Below are 22,503 nucleotides of genomic sequence, written 5' to 3' on the forward strand. Positions count from 1 at the left end.
CGTGACACAGCTCTGTCTACTTCCCATGGAGGATCCTTCCTCCAACCTGGATTAAGAACAAATTACAACACTAAAAGTGATGTTATGTGTGAATCAAAATGCCGTCAGGCTCAACAGTGCCAAGTGATAAGATATTTTCTCATAAGTGGGTGCAGCGCACCAGAAGTTTCTACGTTATTAGACTTTTATTTTTTAATGTCAAGTCTGACATAGGGTTATATACGTTGTTATAAGTTTTTTGTTATTATTTTGATATCCATGTATTGAATATTGTTTATTTTTGTATGTGAACCTGTTGGGTAAATTCTGAGTACCAATGTTGCAATCTCTTCCTACATTATTTTATGAAAAACTACTATTCCTTAATACTCGTTTTGGGGCGGGAATATGTTAAGATTTCAGGTACTGAAATATTAATATTGGTGCTTGTCACCCTATGGGTGTGGCAACATTTATTTTTGTGTTAGCGATTGCCGGGGCAATTTCGTATTGCCACGGATTTTAATCGTTCTTCTCTTGTTACCATCCGTCTTGGGCGGGTCGTTTTGGCGAAACGGCAGGGCTGCCAGGTTTTCACTTACATGTGGGTTATAAAACCGCGGAGAGAGATAGCATTATTGGGCTCACCGTACATGAGCTGCCCTACGGGTCTTTTTTATTGTTAAAATAAAGACCATTATTCGAGAGCTGGAGTTATTATTGAAGAGTTACTCCAGTCATACTTCCATGGAATCTGGTGACTCACCACGCCGGATTGCTCTGTCAGGAGAGTGAAGTTAAGAACCTGAACAGTAACCATTATTTCAAAGCAATAATAAATAAATAACACTTTATATATTGAAGAAATATAATTTAAAACTATTAGTCACCTCAAAATATTAACCGTCCAAACTAAAATATTTTTAATAAATTATTTAGAAACGCAATAAATTATGAACGAACAAGATGACAGATTCAATCGGCTTAGATAATGCAGTTCTACGTTCCATAGATATTGTTGAATACAGACGCGTAGCGTTATTCATTATCGATACTCTGTTTTTTAAATCATGGCAATCCGTATACTAGTGATGGAAATAAATCGATTTTTGTAAAATCTCACGCGTTTACGTGAAAAGACGTTCTAATGTCTTGACCGCTATTATCATATTTACGTCTTTTGACGTTCTAATGTTCTGAGTGGTTAAGGACAAATGGCAGGTTGTGGTTTTTCTCCCTCCAACAGGCTGAGATTAATAAAACACCATTGTCATTCTCTTCTGCATTTTCACTTCACAAAAAACAACATCTCAGTCCGTTGAGAAGAAACTAAAATAAGTAAACACGTGGTCCTTCACCCAGATGGACAATACAGTGGTACCTCGACATTCGAGTTTAATTCGTTCCGCAACCTTGCTCGTATCTTGAATTACTTGTATATCTATGCAGATTTCCCCATACAAAACAATTAGACTACCATTAATCCGTTCCAACCCTCAAAATGTGACCCCAGTTATTTTTGTTACGTGGTTTTGAATAATAAAAACGTATTTATAAATGACAAATATTTATTGAACAAAAACAAAAAAGAGAATGTAAATAAATAAATTAGATATCCTTACTGGTCTTTACCTTTTTCGCTACATTTTTCTCGCTTTCACCTGTAGGCCGTTTAGAAAAAAACATGCCCAAGGAGGTTTGTTTCTTCCTCCCTCTCAGAATGTTCCGGATATGAGTTAGGCAAGTGTCATTAAAAAGATCAGATGCACGACGTGTTGCAACTTTTTCTGGGTGTTTCTTTTCCACGAAATGTGAAACTCTCTCCCACATTCCTAAGATCTCCTTTATCTCACTTGTAGAAATAACCTCCTCCTCCTTTGACTCCTCGAAACCAATTTCTTGCATAACATCCGTATTTCTTGCATAACATCCGTTTGACGGCCGGCATAGTCCAGTGGTAATGCATTGGACTGCCATTCCGAAGGTCGCGGGTTCGAACCCGGCGTGCGCAAATAAATTTTATTTGATTAATTTGTGTTATTTCACAATTAATTAATTAAAATAATATATAGTATATTTGCGGCACGTTCCAGAGTGGAAGATACTACCAGTATCGCCCTGGTGTAAGACCACCATTCAGAATTGAAACGTTGCTCCAAATGGCTTTAGCCGTGTTTAGTGACTAGATCTGAATAGCCAGGTACTTCCCTACCTTCCTCTTTCCCTTCCCCACTTACCTTCAGCCTCACAACATCCCCCAATTGGGGATGCCATAGTCTCACTGGCTCCAGACGGGAGCAGTTGGGACTCTTGTGAGGTATTCACTATAAAAAAAAATAAAAAAAATGCTGCTGTGACTGTAACTCTTGTATCTCCTCAGTCGTCAGTTCCTGGGTGTGCTCCTCGACGAGTTCGTTCACATCTCTCTCTCCCATCCATGGATTTCGGCCGACCTGCTAAACCGAACTCGTATCTCGAATTTCGCTCGTAACTCAAAGCAAAAAATCACTCGCTCGCCGGCTCGTATCTCGAAAAACTCGTTTGTTGGGGCACTCGTATGTCGAGGTACCACTGTATTGCTAAAAAATATAGCCGAATTACACAATTAAAATGTGTGTGATTTTTTGAACCAGCAATTTGAAGAAAGAAGAAAGAACACTACAGCAGAAAGGGCAAGTGACTATCCCAATTCCCTTGGCAGAAGAGCAACATTTGATGAAAGAACATAAGAGTATCTTTTGTTTTAAATTAAAAACGGATTGACTGTTGCAAGTGGTATAGATTGATTCATACCCTATATAAAAGAGACATTGTGGTAGACAATAAGATTTATTGTTACAACAGTGTCATAAAAAGGAAAGAAGTTGAAATAATATATGAAGACCCCAAGGCAAGAAGTTGTTAACTTACATTGAATGCATTCTGAGATATTTAGACTTTTGCGTTTTGCCTTATAATTTTTTATTTGAATGTCATATACAATGTACTGATCCTTCATGGTGTAGTAAACAAACCAAATTTACATTACATCTAGTAATATTAAGTAGTTTTGCAGTCTAAAAGTTAAAATAAACATGTTTTCTACAAAAAAATGTAGTTAACATGTTCATGCCATCTTCAGGGATAGGTGAGGAAGATACAGAATTGAAAGGCAAGAACATGTTAAATTCTTGTTGTTTTATTTAATCAAACAAATTAAACTTTTTTTTTGATATAAAGTAACTAAATAATAATTATTATTGAAAAGAAAAGGTAGCAGAGCATGTGTCAATTTTTTTTTTTGAGACTTTTAAAAAATCCACGAAAAACCTCATCCAGGTATGGTAACAATTTTTGCATATCATTCCATTTGGCCGCATCGATTTCTTTGTTATCTCTAACTTTTGATGACAGCATTGGCGGGGAAGATAATGTTTCACACCTTTTTTTAAAGATCCACTTCTTTCCAAGGCTCTTCTTCGGAGAGTGATTCGCGATATTTATAAATCCCGAATTCCCCCACTCTTATCCAGCGAATTCCTTTTTGAAAGTTAACCTTTTTCCGATAGTGTTTTTTGTATTGTGTATAAAGTTCAATTGCTGCCCTAATTCCTTAATATTAACAAACTTATCAGCCATCATTGTCACGATGGGTATATTTTTGTGTTAGCCGACATCATTAAATTTACATATTGGTCCACTGATTGAATGGACTGGCATCTATTAATTTTTTTTTCTACCAATGCAAAATCTCTATCAGAGTCCATATATGAGTGACCAACCTCAGGAAATTTATGGTCAAATATTTTGAATTTTTTTGCTAGAATTAAATATTGCCAGAACATAATGTATATTTTAGTTTTGACCGGCACAAGAGTCACTCCTCGCAATAAGGTGAAACTTGTTGCTCTGAAGTTGCATGGTGTTGACAAAGGCCATTAAACAACTGGCAATTTCCTCGCTCCCTCTGCCCCCTTCGTTTTCACTCCAAACATGGAAATATGCCCTATTTAACTCTTTTGTCACACAATGTACTCCCAAATTATAGAGCCACAGTTTTCTTAAATAGGAAGCCACGTTTGTGGATATCTTTGGGAGAGGTAGCGTCTTTTCCAAATCACAACAAGTTTCATCACATTCAGATGCCTTTTTCTTATCATGTTTTTGAATTTCAAATGCAGCTTTGTACATATTTACATGAATTTGGTCAGATTTTTTGCTATCGCAAGTCCCACAAGTGTCTGTCTTAGGTACACCAAACGATAAGTTGAAATCCTCTGTAAAGATCCTAGTGTAACGATTCAACGAAACAGGGGCATACTCTTTTTCTCCACAAAACATATTATAGAGCTCATACAGTTTTGGGATTGACAAATCGGATGCAAGGTACAATTTACTCAATACTTTAAATCAAACTGGTGAGTTTGATTTAAAGTATTGAGTATCACATCTTGTTGTACGTATTCCAAAATTATATCTCCTGTACCAGTGGTAGTAGCGATATACTCTAGATTACTCTGATTATCTTCTGAAAATACAAAGTACAATAAAATAATCATTTTTAGTTCAATGTTCAAAAGAATTTAGTGTCACAATAAAGTATTTTTAAGTTTACATCATGTTGAGATATTCCTAATAATATCCCAAACTCAACACCAGTCAGAGTCTTGAACACTTTCTGAAACGAAATATTGTAAAGCATTAATGAAGGAATTCAAAACATAAGAAAACATAAAAGAATATTCAGAGTCACAGAGTAAAACATTTTTTTTGCATTTACCATCCATTAAAATTACATTATTTTGAGGTATGCCTAAATGCTTCTCAGGTTGTACTAAATTAGTGGAATCTTGAACACTTCCTGAAACAAATTAATAAGCATTACAATAAAAAATTGTTGACTTTTAGACAGAAAAACATCAAAACAAAAATGATTCACCCATTTTCAAACTACTTTAAGGATAAATTAAGATGAACGATAATGTTTTATACAGCTTACCTGATTCCCTGATCAATTTTTGACACATCTTCACCATTTTTTCACCTCTGGAACTCATTTTTGATGATTTTTAAATACAAAACATAAACTGCAAAACTTTTTAAAACCACCAAGGTAAACGTTAAAGTGAGTGAATAACATGTTAACCATAAAAATCTAAACCAATGTAGATGGTAAGAAGTTGTTAATTACAGAATTACGGCAAGAACTTGCTAACTTAGTAGTTAACAAGTTCTTGCCCTGATTTTATCAACTTAATGTCACAGAAACACGTAGTTAACATGTTCATCACATTGATTTAAGCATGTTCCTGCCTTTTTTAAGCTCTGGCATGGTGTTCATTGGAAAGAGCGTATGCGAATTAGTTTAGAGAGCATTCTAACTCATTTTTTACGAAAATGTAAGTTAACAATTTCTTGCCTTGGGGTCTTCATATAGTATTTTTAAATTTCCTTTCCTTAAAATAACCCAGTCGGTTTATTAATAAAAAAAACTTCATTATTCTATTTAAATTGACCGCGCGACGGTCGAGTAGATCTCTAGTTTTCCACGCAGGCGCAGTTCAAATGAATATTATCGCGGTGTTGATTTATTTATGTGCAGTTTGTGTTGGATTGTATTCTATCAAATTAGATATTCACATTTAATAATAAGGAGTTCTGTGAACAGAAACAGTGCAAGTGAAATTATTTGATTTCTGTGGGTATCATATTCTGTTCGAAATGGACCTAAAAGGTTTAACAACTCAACGTGGAGCGTGTAAAGCTAAGCTAACTCGTTTTAAAGATTATTTAGACGGCGATAATTTGTCACACACAGAAATAGAAATAAGATTAAAAAGATTTGAACTGATATTAGATGATTTCGACATAATACAAGCAAAAATTGAACTTTTAGCTCCAGACGAAGTAGAAAAAAGTTTTGAACGCGAAACGTTTGAAAACGCTTATTTTAATGTTGTGTCGAAAGCCTAGGATTATTTTTTTTATTTTTTTTTTTTTTTTATTTATTATAAATTTTTAAACATACAAGTTTTATGCAGTCCCACAAAGCTGTCACACATGACGGCTTGTCTGTAGGTTCTACAAATAATATATATAAACATTTTTTAATTTATAAATTTATTTATAATAAATTATATATTAAAGATCAAACCTCAAAGTCCAAATTGATTGAATCAGAATTGCCCAAATTCAATGGGGACTAGGCAAATTGGTTAAATTTCAGGGATACCTTTACAGCATTGATTGGCAATAACTCATCTTTGGAGACAATGCAGTTCCTGCTTGTCTGTAGGGAGATGCTGCAAAATTAACTAATTATTTACCTACCCACCAAGATAATTACAATACGGTTTGGGAAATATTAACAGATAGATTTCAAAACTCTAAATTAATAATCTATAAACATGTTAATGCTTTATTTAAATTACCGGAGATAAAATATGAAAATCATATAGCATTAAGAAACCTGTTGGATGAAACTCAATTACATTTAAAATCGTTGAACAATTTAGACATACCCACAGATAATTGGGATGTACTACTAATATATTTGCTGTCTCACAAACAGGATAATGACACCCGGGGTCATTGGGAAACATATGCAACTCTAGATAAACTTCCTACGTATGCTGAATTTAATTAATGTTTATCGGATTGCATCCAGATATTAAAATTCTCAGCCCCAGTTGAGAAGAGGCATAGCCAGGGAAAATCATTTCCTTTCAATGTTAAGAAGTAGGCTTTGGTTTCATTAGCGCCACAAAAATTTAAATGTATAATTTGCAAGGGAGATCATAAAATCTATAATTGCAAAATTTTTTTGATTCTAAATACAAAGGAAAAAATAGCAAGAATACATAACTAAGGACTCTTAGGAGCATGTTTAAAATGTTTGTATGTGGGTCACAAATTAAAAGATTGTAGAAGTAAATATAATTGTCGCCATTGTAATAGTAAGGGGGTATTTCACTATCTCTGATTATGTTCTGACTAAGCACTAATCCGCGGATTAGTCATTTTTTCGTTTTCACTATATCTGAATAACGCTAACGCTCGGGTTAAAGTTCGATTTGACTAATCAGTGCTCGAACTTCACGTTAGGCACTATTCCTCGAATCAAAGATGGCGTCAAAACATTCCGAGTTTGACAGCTGAGAAGTGAGTCGAATTTTGTTGAATGAATTTGAAAGCTTGTATGATCCATCCTGAATTATTTGATTGTGTTCAAAATAAGAAACAATGTATTAATTCGACACGAATCTATCTAAAATGACCTGATAATCAACATAACATAACCAAAAAAATGCACACTTCGCGGTGTGCGGACTGTGACGCATGACAGCCGTGGCAGCAGATGGAGTAACTGCAAACATTTTGCGATGTTGCCAGACTATTTCGAGTGTTATCTATCCGGAAGCTCGAAACAATGGTGAAACGGTCGCCGTTGAATAACGAAGTTATTCTGATCTTTAAAGCCAGCCAACGGATAGCTAGTCAGATATTTAGCCCGACATAGTGAAATACCCCCTTAGTCTCACAATAGTTTATTACATATCAAAAAGGATAACAAAGATATGAATTCACAAGCGCATGATACAGCATCGACATCTAATAAAGATAGTTTAGTATCTAATCATGCTGCAAAAGTAACGAATAATTTTATTTTGCTGTCAACAGCAGTAATTAATGTGTAACTGAGTGTTATTAGATTCATGAGCGCAATCTAACTTTATTAGCGAGGATTTCGCAACAAGATTTTAATTAAAATTTAAAAAGACTAATGTGCCGATTACCGGAATTCAAAATAAAATTTTGCATATCAAAAATATTGTAGATTTGAAAATATCTTCAAACTACTCCTCTTTCGAAAAGGAGATTGAATGTCTCGTTTTGCTAGAAGTAACAAGTAATCTGCCACAAATTTCTTTCCAGAAAAAAGAGGCTGGCATTCCTAATGGCTTGCAGCTAGCTGACCCTATGATATGTTGATTGGAGCTGATACATTCTGGGAAATTCTGCAGCAAGATCAAATGAGATTCAGGACCTATACTACAGACGACTGAATTCGGATGGCTGGTGTCAGGACCTATCTTCGCTCCAAAAATGAAAAGGCCTGTAAACTTTTATCATCTATCATTAAATTCAATCCATAAACAAATTGAAAATTTCTGGAGGTTGGAGGAATTACTTCCAATAAAACACAGGAATCGTGAAGAGCGAGCGTGTGAAGAAAATTTCAAGGACACGCATAAAAGAAATGACGAGGGTCGTTTCACGGTAAGATTACCGCAGCGCCCCTGTATTAAACAGTTGGGCGAAACACTGCCTATGGCAGAAAAAAGACTCTGTAATCTGCAGAGGAAGTTTTCTATAAACCCTAATATGATGGAAAAGTATAAAGAATTTATGCAAGAATATCATGATTTAGGTCACATGACACGGTGTGAAGCGCCGTCTCTGGATAAAATTTATTGTTATTTACCGCATCATGCGGTGTTGAAGGAGTCCAGTACAACCACCAAAACTCGGGTAGTATTTGATGGATCATCAAAATCATCCACTGGAGTATCTTTAAATGATGTCCTCATGGTAGGACCAATCTTACAAAAGGATTTATGCGCGCAATTACTATTTTTCAGAAAGCACCAGTACGCATTAACAGCTGACATCGAGAAAATGTACAGGCAGATTTTGGTGCAACCTGAAGTTCTTCTCCCGAAGAAGAAATTCAACATTATCAACACAATACCGTCACCTATGGTTTGGGGCCTTCATCATTTTTGGCAACCAAATGCCTGGAGCAAACAAATCATAAGGTCAGTCAAATTATAAAATATAAATTTTATATGGATGATTTGATAACTGGCGATGAAAGTGAACAAAATTGCCCATTAATTAAAGAACAATTAATGTCCATCTTGGCAACCGCTGGAATGAATTTGCGGAAATGGCAATCAAATATACCCTCATTAAGTTCAAAACAAGAGGATATGTCAGGTATGATTATTAGTGACGAATCAAATGACCGAAAAATATTAGGTCTGTCATGGAATAATCAACAGGACAATTTTTTATACACAGTGAATCCAATAAATAAGCAAATTAAAAGCAAGCGTGAAATGCTGTCGGCCATAGCATCTGTATTTGAGCCTTTAGGATTAATAGGACCAGTTACGTTGGTCGCAAAATTAATAATGCAGAGACTGTGGCAGACAAATATTCAGTGGGACGAAAATATTCCAATTGACATGATGAATGCATGGGAATCTTATACAAATGAATTGCCGCTATTAAATAACTTGCAAATTTCTAGAAAAATAATTTGTCAGAATCAAGTAAACTTGCAATTGCATGGGTTTTGGGATTCTTCAGAAAAGGCATACTCGGCTTGCATTTATATGATATCTACCATAGACATGTGAATATTAGTAGACCTGCCCTAAGTGATTAAAAGCGTATTATTCCCCACTCCCCATACCGGTTCCATTGGAGCCGGCTGTGCTCGCGTATGGCTTCCCGTGAATCTTGAGAATGTGACGTCATCATTCTTGTTCGAACTAGCGTCGAGCTATGGTCGAGGCATTTTATGAAATAACACGGCAAAATAGTGGCTTGTGATATGAAAACTTGTAAAAATATATGTGAAAAAGAGAATAAACCCAATTGTCGTATTACATTCCATATGTAAGCATCATTTTAAGCTTATTCACGTCGTATAATATGAATCAGTTGTAGAAACATATACTATCACATCGAGCCAACATTGGTCGAATGTAGCGATTCTCAAGTGTGTGCATCGTTGTTACTGGGAACTAAATTATGAACACTTATAAAAGTGTCTTAACTAAATACGTAAACAAAATATTCGACTCTGAAAATAGAAGAAATTTTTTTTTGCCGAATTTGGACTTCGCAAATTTGTTCATAAAGTGGCGAGTAATTTGCGCTCCCATGTAAAAATGTCTATTCATTCAAAAGCAGATTTTACTTTTAAGAACTAAATGGTGATATTATAATGCGAGATGCCTATATACTGTCAGATTGATTTATTGACGAATCACAGTCAGCTTTACCCCCTTCGTTCTTCAACAGTTGATTTTACCCCTCACCTTTAATTTCTAGTCTATATATTCATATGTCTGTGATATCTATCGATGATTTGGGTAAAAAATATTCCAATTTAATAATATCAAAGTTGCGAGTAGCGTCTCTGAAAACCATATCTCTTCCCAAATTGGAACTCTGTGGAGCTGTTTTACTAACAAGATTAATGAATTATGTTAAGTGTTATTCACAAGGATTTACTTCGAGTGGGGGACAGGCTATCCAAAGGAAAACTGGTATCAGAAAACCAACAACATCCAATTTTATTACCTTCACACCATACATTAACAGAGCTTATTATAAAAAATTATCATTATTTAAATTTGGATGCGGGTACGCTAGCTCTATTAGCATTAATCAGAATGAAATTCTGGCCAACCATGGGTAAGAATATTGTGAAAAGGATAATAAAATATTGTATAATATGTTATAGATGCAATCCCAGGCCGGAGCAGCAGCTGATGGCCGATCTTCCGGCTGAAAGGATAACAGAATGTAGACCATTTCAGTTAACAGGAGTGGACTACTGTAGGCCAATCATGATCGAGCCTGGTGTTCACAGAAAGACACATAACATAAAATCTTACCTTTGTTTGTTTATATGCATGGTTTCAAAGGCCGTACATCTAGAGATTGTACTGTCTCTGAGCACAGAGAGCTTCTTAAATGCACTAGTTTTATCTTGCGTCGTGGCAAACCAAGTCAAATATTTTCAGACAATGCAACTAACTTTCGAGGGTCAGATAATGAGCTAAAGGAAATTTATGAATTGTTATTTAAATCTAGTGATATATGAAATATATATATCAAATTGAAAATTATTTATCAACATTAGCCATATAATGGCAGTTTATTCCGCCTCGAGCCCCACATTTTGGTGGACTGTGGGAGGCCGGGGTTAAATCAGTTAAATACCACTAAAGCGAGCAGCGAATATCACGACATTAACATATGAGGAATTCAATACTGTTAAACTCTAGGCCACTGACTCCCTTATCTGATGACCCTTATGACCTTAATCCTTTGACTCCCGGTCACTTTCTCATTGGAACCAGCTTAACGGCGATCCCGGAGCTACATTTACAACTTGTGCAATTCAACCGCTTAAATAATTATCAAAAACTAACTCAGATAATACACCTACACCTCATATAATACACCTACACCTCATATAATACTCCTACACCTCATCCATAATAATCTTCATATTACAAATCAAGCAAAAGCCATAATAAAAACCAGGTCCTCAACAAATAAAACACTGAACATTCCGATAACACACCACACACGGACAAAGACACTTTCAATACTACGCAACCAAACTTTTTAACAGTATGCCCATTACTTTGAAACAATTATTGACTACAAACACATCTACAAACTTTCTCAAAAAACATATCATAGCCTGGATAAAAAATCAAAATATTCACTTTATTCAAAAGATTATAATTCCAAACCAAACATAACCAAAATATAATAAGTAAAATTAAATATTATACACGTTCTTCAAGAATTATCCACAAATACATACACTCACATATAAAAGTGTGTTTTCATGTTTCAATATGTCTGTGAAAAAAAAAAAAAATAATAATAACTTTCTACCACAACACATAAATACCTGTCACCCTTAATCACAAACACGTTAACACCTCAGCACAGGTTCTCACGTTACATATTATAATATCACACACACACAGTTTTACCCACAGACATAGGAATTAATAGACGAGAAGATAATGGCGAGGGGTAAAATCAACTGTTGAAGAACGAAGGGCGTAAGGCTGACTGTGATTCGTCAATAAATCAATCTGACAGTAAATAGGCATCCCGCATTATAATATCACCATTTACTTCTTAAAAGTAAAATCTGCTTTGGAATGAATAGACATTTTTACATGGGAGCGCAAATTACTCGCCACGTTATGAACAAATTTGCTAAGTCCAAATTCGGCAAAAAAATTCGGTTGTATTTTCAGAGTCGAATATTTCGTTTAAGTATTTAGTTAATACACTTTTATAAATGTTCATAATTTACTTCCCAGCAACCAACCAGCTTTGTGTTTCGCGTCCAGACGTTTTTCGATATGATAGTATAATATGTTTCTAAAACGGATCTATATTATACGATGTGAATATGCTTAAAATAAAGTAAAATAATGCTTATATATGGAATGTAATACGACAATTGGGTTTATTCTCTTTTTCACATCTATTTTTACAAGTTTTCATAGTACAAGTCAACATTTTGCCGTGTTATTTCGTAAAATGAACCGATGATGCCTCGACCATAGTTCGCACAAGAATGATGACGTCACGTTTTCAAATTTCACTTGAGGCCATACGCCAGCCCAGCCGGTTCCAATGGAACCGGTATGGGGAGTGGGGATAATACGCTTTTAATCACTTAGGGCAGGTCTACTAATATTCATATGTCTATGGTTTTACCTAAATCAACCTATGTTCTTCATTTTTTATACCTTTTTTCTGTACTTTTTTCTCTGTACTGCAATATAAACCACTGTAATAATTTGTAAAACGTGTATTCAAGAATAGACATAAATAAATAAAAAATAAATAATTCAATCTTTTTTGGTCGAGGTGGAGAAAAGAGTACTTGGCGGAGCTGCAAACAAGATCAAAATGGATTGAGAAGGCAACTGCGACCTGGCAACATGGTCATACTGAAGGAAGACAACGTTCCTCCTTGCTTTTAGAGGCTGGGACGAGTGACCGCTGTGCATCCTGGTGCTGACGGAAGAGTTCGCGTCGCTACCATCACCACGTCGCAAGGGTCAATCCAAAGGGCTATCTATGGATAACAATATCGACCCAAGGACGACTACAAATCTCCCAACGAAACCAACCTCATCAGTATCAAATTGATTTAAAGGACAAAGTGAAAAACAAAACAGCAAAACAAAAACAATGTTAATCAAGTAAAATCAACTTGGCTTTTTGAGTCAAACCAATAAGTGAAATGTGAACGAATAAAGACATGAAGATTATGTCAAAGTGAACAGTGGACTTACAATATTGACTTTTAAATTTATTTCAAAATATTTTCACATCTCTCATTTGACCCTGAAGGAAGGATTTTCCCACCTCAAGAATTTTTATGTATTTTTTATTGTCAATTTTATGTTACTGTTTTATTTCTATATTTTAGTTATTATTTGGATGAGTTTAATCTCAGTTTTTGTTTATTTTTGTTGTTTCACCTAGCGCAATTTATGATTTTTGTTTGTTATTTTTAATTATGGTTTTTAAAAAAATCAATAGGGAGAAATTATTTCTTTTGATCAGGTTTGGGTATTTCTTAAGTTAATTTTAACCGTCTTAAATTCCTTCTTATTTAAAAAAGTCCCAATATCGTTAATATTTTGCCTTTTTTGGCGGGAGTATGTTAAAATTATGTAAAGATCCAAACCAGAAGTTGAACCTGAGTTTGGTTGTGGTTCAGATAGTTTGGACTTTTAAGGACAAATGGCAGGATGTCGTTTTTATCCCTCCAAAAAGCTGAGATTAATAAATAAAACGCCATTATCATTATCTTCTGCATTTTCACTTCACAAAAAACAACATCTCAGTCCGTTGAGAAGAAACTAAAATAAATATACATAAAATTTAGTTGCGCACGCCGGGATTTGAACCCGCAATCTCGGCTTACGAGTTCACCCCTCGACCACGTAAGCCGTCGGAATATACATACATACTTTTATTTATTTATAACTAGCTACACCCCACCATGCATTGCTGTGGTTTAGTCTGTCTGTGCATATAGAAAAATAATAGCGCGTGTTGCTTTTACGTCCAACAGATGGTGCTGTTTTTTTTTCTTCAAAAAAAGCATGTTTTACCTGTCACAGGTGACATCTATATAATATAGGTATATAAAAAAAACACAAGCGTATTCAAATGCAATATTGTGTCAAAATTTCAAAGATGAAGAACATTCAGATATTTAAGATTTTGAACTAAAGAACATTTAAATTTTAATTTATACAGATTTTAAATTTTCAATAGCAAATCTTTACAACAAATCGGAGATTTAATGCAAAATTTAATAAAAACAGTAGTGTTTTTACTGTTGAACTAATGATGGAAAAAATAATTAGAATCTAGAAAAATACGAGGATAGGTACTAAAAATTATGTTTCATATAGTAAATAACAAAACTTTTAAAACCTGTGTACAAAAAAAACAATAATTTTGAACATAAAAACAATGATAATAGGTAAATTGTAATTATTTTTGCACTAAATGCAACACATCTTGCATGATCTAGGAATTAATCTTTGTATTAAAATTATTATGAAGCAAAGTTGTGGAAAGTACTGGCCATTTTAAAGGTATGCAACTTTCACTATTAAAGAAAGTGTGAATGATGTTGAATTAGGTTTTCCCCTGCATTGAAATTTCATGTTGTTTACAAATGTATCATATCAACTACTCCCACTAATTTGTTCAGTTTTGGGAACAAACAACTATTACCTGAGTCAATTTGTTCAGTTTTGGGAACAAACAACTATTACCCAAGTCAATTTGTTTAGTTTTGGGAACAAACAACTATTACCCGAGTCAATTTGTTCAGTTTTGGGAACAAACAACTATTACCCGAGTCAATTTGTTCGCTTTTCAGAACAGCTCATTTGGTCTCATAGAAATCGTTGTCTCTCTTACCGTCATAGTTAGAAATATGAACTAAACGGTGTTAGAAAGAAAGTTTTCCACGTAAAAACAAAAGAAAAAATTAGGAAAAAAAACCACATTTTGGGGGGAAAATTTAATTTAAAAATTTTATTTTAGTTTGTGTTGCGCCTTTTTTCATAATATGTACTAAAATTGCATGTTAAAATACAGGGAAAATATTATTACAATCCTACGTATTCTTGTTGAACGTATTTTTGCTGTGAAATCATGGCTCGCAATACTGTTTTTTGTAATTGAAATAAGTAATCTTTAAAAAAAATAACGCACACCACACGCACTACCCCGCGCTAACTCTCAACGTGCACTAAAGAAGTGAAAATCTTCGAAATATCGATGATACGCATTCAAACGGTTAAATAAAATGAGAATAAACTTGAGATAAAAAGTAGAGAAAATTTACAATTAGGTATCGAGTTGGTATGAAGATATGTCGTAAGTCGTTGTCGTTTAGTCGTAAGTCACTAGATATAAGTCTCAGACGTAAGTCACTAGTTTTAAGAAATATATTTGCACAACGCCCTTGAGGTGATTTCTCACGAAAACGGCGCTATATAAATTAGCCAAATATTATTATTATGTAGCTCGCATTGTGTAACTGGGATGCCAGTATAATCTCTTAAGATATTTCGAGATACAATCAGATTTAAGAGTGTCAAACATTTATCTATTAAATGTATTTTGAAATATCTCTAGTGTGCTCATAAAATCTATGTTTATATTATCTTAACCCTTCAAACCTCTGGTATATTGACTGTTATATTTCTTAAAGATTTGCCAGAAAGTCCAAATAAAAGAGATATTTCTGAATGTACCTGAAAACTAAAAACTGTTTTTGAAAGGAGATGAAATCCGTTTTCAAATTTTATTATTTAAAATAAACAAATAATTTTTGAAATATTAAAATATAAATCAAACAATTTTTTTTTTCAAAATGGCTTACCTAACGTTTTTTCATCTAAACATTGAACTTAAATTCCTGATAATGAAATAAAAGGCATATTTTATTAGACAAATGTATTATAAACATTACTGCTACCTCACTTTTTGGTCATTTCATATAAAAATAATGAATTAAAAAAATTCATAAAATTATTTTCAAATTGTGGTTGGAATCTTTGGGTTCATAGAGATGTGTACATTTAACATGTTCTGTGGTTAACTTTTACATTTGAATGAAAATCTTGGTTTTCTCTTCGAAACATTGTTTAATTCTTAATTCTAATGCCGGGATTATAATTCGCGAGGACAATACAATAGTGTCCTGTCTCTGCTCCGTTGACAGGCTCGACCATGCAGGGCAGGATAATGGGACAATACAACAATTCTACCGTGGTTCAAACGGGGAACGTTGTCAAAATGGACACACAACGACGAATTAGCTTGAGGTGTTAATAAGTGTAATAAATAATAATTAATAAAGTAATTCATTAACTGTTTAATTACATTTAAAAAATAAATTAATCATATTGGAATATTAAATTAAGAGTTTTCTGATTAATTCATGGTAGAGATAAAAATTGTTATGTTAATAAAGGTGCCTACAAATATTGCTTTTTTCACATTAATATTTCTGTACCTACTTCATGAAAGTATCTAGTTATGAAGCATACTTGAGATAAAAACGGATCGTTTTATATTTTAATGTATCTTTTACCACCGTTTACCTCCCGGTGTAAACAGTTGTTTTTTTTGTAGTAATTAAGTAGAAATGTGGTTTAATTTCCATATTCTATGCCTATTTAAAGTGATTGCTGTGGTTGGATAAATATTTACCCTTTTATTTCTAGGATTAGGTAATTTAAAACAACTATTGTTAGAATATTATTTGTTAAAACTATGAATGACAATCTCAATGCTCTTAACTGCTAAACAAAACAGGTGGAAAGATAACTTCATTGATTTTGATCTAATTTAAAAATATATTTCTGATAACCACTATCATCAAAATAATCGGTACTAATACATTAAAAAAATGTACTTTTCACATATTGCTGTATATTTAACTATCGAGATGTGGTGAATTTAAGAGGTCTTCTCAAATCACCAATTAAAACTATTTAGATTTGAATCAAAACCGAGAGCTCCACCCAAATCTGTGTAACTTCTTAAAGTCAATAAATTCAAAACAATTATAAACATAAATAAGACGGTAACGTTAATAAATGCAACATTATGTCAATACTCCAAAATTAGCATAAAATATAAATATAAATAACATGCCTGAAGTCACGCTTTCAAAAGATTGGTTAACTGGCTTATTTGTGACAACTTACCGATTATAATACACAGATAGAAGTGTTGCGAATCATTAAATACAATCAGCAATGTTAAATTGTCACTTTATGACACAAAATCACTTATTGTTTAAGTCAAACATTATAAATAAAAACACCACGCGCAATACTATAGAATTAGCGCTCTCGAATACCAATACCACCATAATCAGTGTTGCCAACTGATCTTGGCCTAATGTCGCCGTTTTTCAAATATTTAGTAGCCTAATGTAGCCGAATTTCAGTTGCAGTAATTCTAATGAACTCGCATAAATTCTGCCCACATATTCCCCACAAATATTCTACGTGAGCTTGATTCCCCCTTTTATTATTCGAAATCCATGGGGGGGGGGGGTTGTTACACAGAACTTCGCTATAATTGAAAATTTTCATTTCAATTATTTATTATTTGTAATTTGGCTGATTTAAATAACTTGTCTCTGAGGTAGCCTAATCGGCGACCAGTCGCCTTTTACGTTTTTTCGTCGCCGATTCTCGTTCTCAGTAGCTTAAATGGCGATAAATCGCCTTCGTTGGCAACACTGACCATAATACATAATACCACTCTGACCATACTCTGACCATCAGTGTTGCCAACTTGGAATCTATATTTCCGCTAGAATCTACAAAAAAATCCGTCAAATTCCGTCAAAACTGACTTGGATTCCGCCAGATTTCCGCTGAATTTGAGCAGTAAAATCACGAATACAGTTTTTATTGATGAACTAAAATAGTTTCACTAAATACAATACAAACGTGTTATTACAGATTATTAATTTTTTATGATATTGTTCACATAAAAATTAGTTTTTTTAGTAAAATAAAGGTAAAACAGTACTATTGAAATATCATCATCTTCACTTTCCGCCGCCGCCGCATGTTGATCCTGTTGGTCATCAAATTGTAATGAAGACGTAGATAGATGGTTGGTCTAGGTCACGCATAGACATATGAATATTAGTAGACCTGCCCTAAGTGATTAAAAGCGTATTATCCCCACTCCCCATACCGGTTCCATTGGAGCCGGCTGTGCTCGCGTATGGCCTCAAGTGAAATTTGAAAACGTGACGTCATCATTCTTGTGCGAACTATGGTCGAGGCATCATCGGTTCATTTTACGAAATAACACGGCAAAATGTTGACTTGTACTATGAAAACTTGTAAAAATAGATTTGAAAAAGAGAATAAACCCAATTGTCGTATTACATTCCATATATAAGCATTATTTTACTTTATTTTAAGCATATTCACATCGTATAATATAGATCAGTTTTAGAAACATATACTATCACATCGAGAAACGTCTGAACGCGAAACACAAAGCTGGTTGGTTGCTGGGAAGTAAATTATGAACATTTATAAAAGTGTCTTAATTAAATACTTAAACGAAATATTCGACTCTGAAAATAGAACCGAATTTTTTTGCCGAATTTGGGCTTCGCAAATTTGTTCATAACGTGGCGAGTAATTTGCGCTCCCATGTAAAAATGTCTATTCATTCAAAAGCAGATTTTACTTTTAAGAAGTAAATGGTGATATTATAATGCGAGATGCCTATTTACTGTCAGATTGATTTATTGACGAATCACAGTCAGCCTTACTCCCTTCGTTCTTCAGTTGATTTTACCCCTCGCCATTATCTTCTCGTCTATTAATTCCTATGTCTGTGAGGTCACGTTTCTTGTTATATATTTTCCCAGTTCCTACCATATTTAATACCTCTGGGGGTAATGAATATGTATCGCATGTTTTATTCAATCGCTGCAATCTCGATCGAACATTCAAAATTGCATTGACCATATCAGTTTTCATTTTGTTTCTAGATTAATTTCTTTCCACATCTGCATTTGACTGTGGTAATACTAACATTGTAAATACGAAATCACATATATTCGTAAAGGGATTCACATTGGCAGCATCTTCATAAAATTTGACTTCAGTCCAGAATTCGATTGTGCTATTTATTTTTGTCCATTTGGGGAAATGTATGATTTTCCAAGGGTGAGAGGAATTTCATCATATGGATATTTAAATAATACCAGTAAAGACTCTTTGTGTAATTTCAATGTGTTTCTTACGATGAAAACATTATTTTTTTTTAAATTTCAAAGTATCGGGAAGTCTCTGACGTAGTTCTTTTATTAATTTAACTGTAAAATCAACATATCGTTTACGTAAAGTTTGTTCCTCTGCTACAGACACAATATTATTTTCCCTTAATGATGTCGTCTTGGATTCAAATTGGTATCCCAAATATGGTCTGGGATCCAGATGACTTTCAATATTGATCGTCAACGGATCAATTTTTTGCCTTGGAATGCCTACTTTTGACACTAAGAAACTTAGTAGATTCTTTAGTTCACCAAATAATTCGCACGGGTCTGCAGTTTTCGATTAAAATATTTTATTAGCTCACTGAACCTGTTTCAGTACTGGGCGAATAAAACAGAATATAAGAACATTGGTATCGTCACGGTATATGTTATATAATATTTCTGCATTATGACAATTTTTATAATAGCCTCGTTATATTAAAATGAGCTTTTAATTCTATCGAAGTGGACGTGTAATTGCTGGTATTGTTTGCTTCAAGAAATTACCAGTGCGATAAAGTAATGAAACGAACGACTCTCATTTTTCCAACGTAGGCACAATTCTAGCAAACAAAATCCTTATCAATAACCACACTACAGTACAACTATCTTCCAATCAGAGCCCTACCAAACAACCAATTCACTCGTTTAATATATATAAACTTAACAAAAAAGAAATTTCTGAACTTATCTTATCTCTCAACCCACATTGCGCTCCGGGCCTTGACAAAATCTCAAACCAAATATTGATTAATCTGCATGAATATATTACCACACCTCTCCTACATATATTCAATCAAAGTTTCAGACAAGGGATTGTTCCGGACAAACTAAAAATTGCCATTATAACGCCAATCCACAAATCTGGGGACAAAACTCTAATTGCTAACTACACACCTATCTCACTTTTAAATTCATTATCGAAAGTTCTGGAAAAAGCAATGAAAAAAAGACTATTAATCTATTTTGATAAACATAACTTACTCTCAGATTGTCAATTCGGTTTTCGAGCTAAAATGAGTACGGAACAGGCTATTTCTGAATTAACTAATTACATTGTTAAAAACACAGATGAAGGATCCAAGGTGATCGGAGTCTTTCTAGATCTTGCTAAGGCTTTTGATACTATCTCTCATGACATTCTGTACGAGAAACTAAAAAAAATTGGTAACGGACCGCCCGGCCCCTCGACTGGTTCATTAGCTATACTAAAACAGAAAACAAATAGTAGAACTGAATAAATGCTACAGTGATCCGGAAGAAATCAAGTATGGTGTCCCTCAAGGTAGCGTCCTTGGTCCCCTTCTATTTCTCATTTACATAAACGAACTTACTGAGATTAAAATGGCATCTATCGACTATAAGATAATCAGTTACGCAGATGATACTTACCTTAAACATCTCCAAAACAAAATACCTAACTTTTAGCAAAACCATCACTGGGCAACCAAAATCGCTTCCGCCTTTATACCTACACCCATATACTCCCTCAAAATCCTCATACCACCTCTGCGAAAAAATATAACATACTGACAACACCAAGTATCTAGGCTTAACAGTGGACCATAAATTAAACTGGGAACTTCAAATTAACTCCCTCATAAAGAAAATCCGTAAACTATCATTTATTTTTAAAACTATAAGAAACATCATGTCACAAAAACAATTAAAAAATGTTTACTTCGCGCTATGTCAAAGCCTTTTAACGTACGGTTTATCAGCCTGGGGGGAGCCGCTGACAAGTTTTTTAAGCCCCTCAACACAACGCATAAAACATTAATTAGGATTATGTTAAAAAAACCATATATACATCCAACGGAAAATCTCCTAATTACAAAAAATATACTAGATATTAGTAAACTATTCATTAAAAAGATCATTCAAATAAAGTGCTTAAAATCCTCACCATGCCACGTAACTCACCCACATAACACAAGGGCAAAATCACAGAATCAACTTCAAGTGCCAAAAATTAATTCAACCTTTGCCAAAAAGCACGAATCCTTCCTAGCACCTTACATCTTCAACACCTTTCTAAAAGAAACCACTTACTGCAACACTCATAAATACCCAAACAGTTTACTTAAACATTTCAACACCTGGTTACTACATAAAAAAGGGCATGCATCAGCAAATTTCTAGCAATCCCTTCTTAGTCTAATTCTCATTCCTTATTTACAAACATGTGTTATTTAAATTTATAGTGATTTACTCTTTCTTATTAAAACTGCTTATGTTTTACGCATGCCTAATTTATCAATACCTAATACTGTTGTTTAAACTATTTTTTGATATGTTATCATTTTGAGATTTAGACGCTACCATTTTGTAAATTAAAGTTCCTACGAAATTCCTGTTTTATGTAACTATATATACGTATGTACTATATATGGAATGCTCCATGTATATATTGATATATATATATATATTTGTATAAATGTATGTGTATGTGTAAGCAAATATATCTACCTGCCTCAGAACAGAAATTTTCTAGTGAGGCGGGTTACTTTCATATTTGTAATATTGATCATGTTACTGCAATAAACGCCCGGGTTGCCGGCAATTAAAAAAAAAACATTTTTTCAGTAATTAGTAATTCCGGGCTCTTTTCGATTCCGCCAGAATTTTGAATTCCGCTAGAAACAAAATTCTTCGACTTCGAGGGCATTCAATCCGCCAGATGTGGCGGAAAATCCGCGAAGTTGGCAACACTGCTGACCATAAATGGCATAAATAAACCATTCTCTATTAAAGTGATTAGAGGTGAAGCGTATATACTAGAACAGATGTTTGGAGCAAATATCTCAAAGATACTTTCATACATAGTATTTGTTCTTAAGTATCGAGCGTCTTGTGAGTATTGCCCCGCTCAGAAAGAGCGATTTTAGTTGAACGACAAAAATTGAACAAGATATCATTCAGACGTTTATTTTAATATTTATTATTCATTTTTTTAATTTTTTTTTTATTACAAGATAATATATTACAAAATGATAACAAAGTAATAATGTATTATTCCCAGTGAGTTTATAAAACTCATTTTGGGAAAGACAACATTAGATTAAGGACAAGACAAATAAATAAAATACATTAAAGTAAATAAACGCAGATGTTATTATGGAGTTCCAGAGAAAGATTGTGTTAACAGCTTTTAAGAGCTTTTGCCAATGTTTTTTTGTTCGTTGCCGGAAGTTTTAAATTACTAGGTAATGCGTTATATTGTTTATGTAAGGAGTTAATTTCAAATTTGGTCGTGTAAGTAGATGACGATAAATGTATTTGATTTAGTGATCGTGTTTTGTGCTGGTGTATGTCAGAATTAAAGACTGGTTTAGTGTTGGTGTGTGAGGAGCGTTGAA

The 22,503-nt window shown here is 33.8% G+C and overlaps 1 protein-coding gene across 1 annotated transcript in view; it reads right to left on the minus strand.

The window, feature by feature from the left end:
* Positions 1 to 17,233, minus strand: part of Ent2 (Equilibrative nucleoside transporter 2) — a 102,977-nt gene extending 85,744 nt beyond the window's left edge. The window contains exon 1 of the mRNA XM_089646840.1: positions 17,052 to 17,233. The gene's annotated coding sequence lies outside the window, so the exon portion shown is untranslated. The remainder of the gene's footprint in view (positions 1 to 17,051) is intronic.
* Between the last annotated feature and the right edge of the window lie 5,270 nt (positions 17,234 to 22,503).

The sequence above is a fragment of the Hesperophylax consimilis genome, chromosome 25 (assembly GCF_061612785.1).
Source record: "Hesperophylax consimilis isolate HC1 chromosome 25, BYU_Hcon_1.0, whole genome shotgun sequence".
NCBI classification, from domain to species: Eukaryota; Metazoa; Arthropoda; class Insecta; order Trichoptera; family Limnephilidae; genus Hesperophylax; species Hesperophylax consimilis.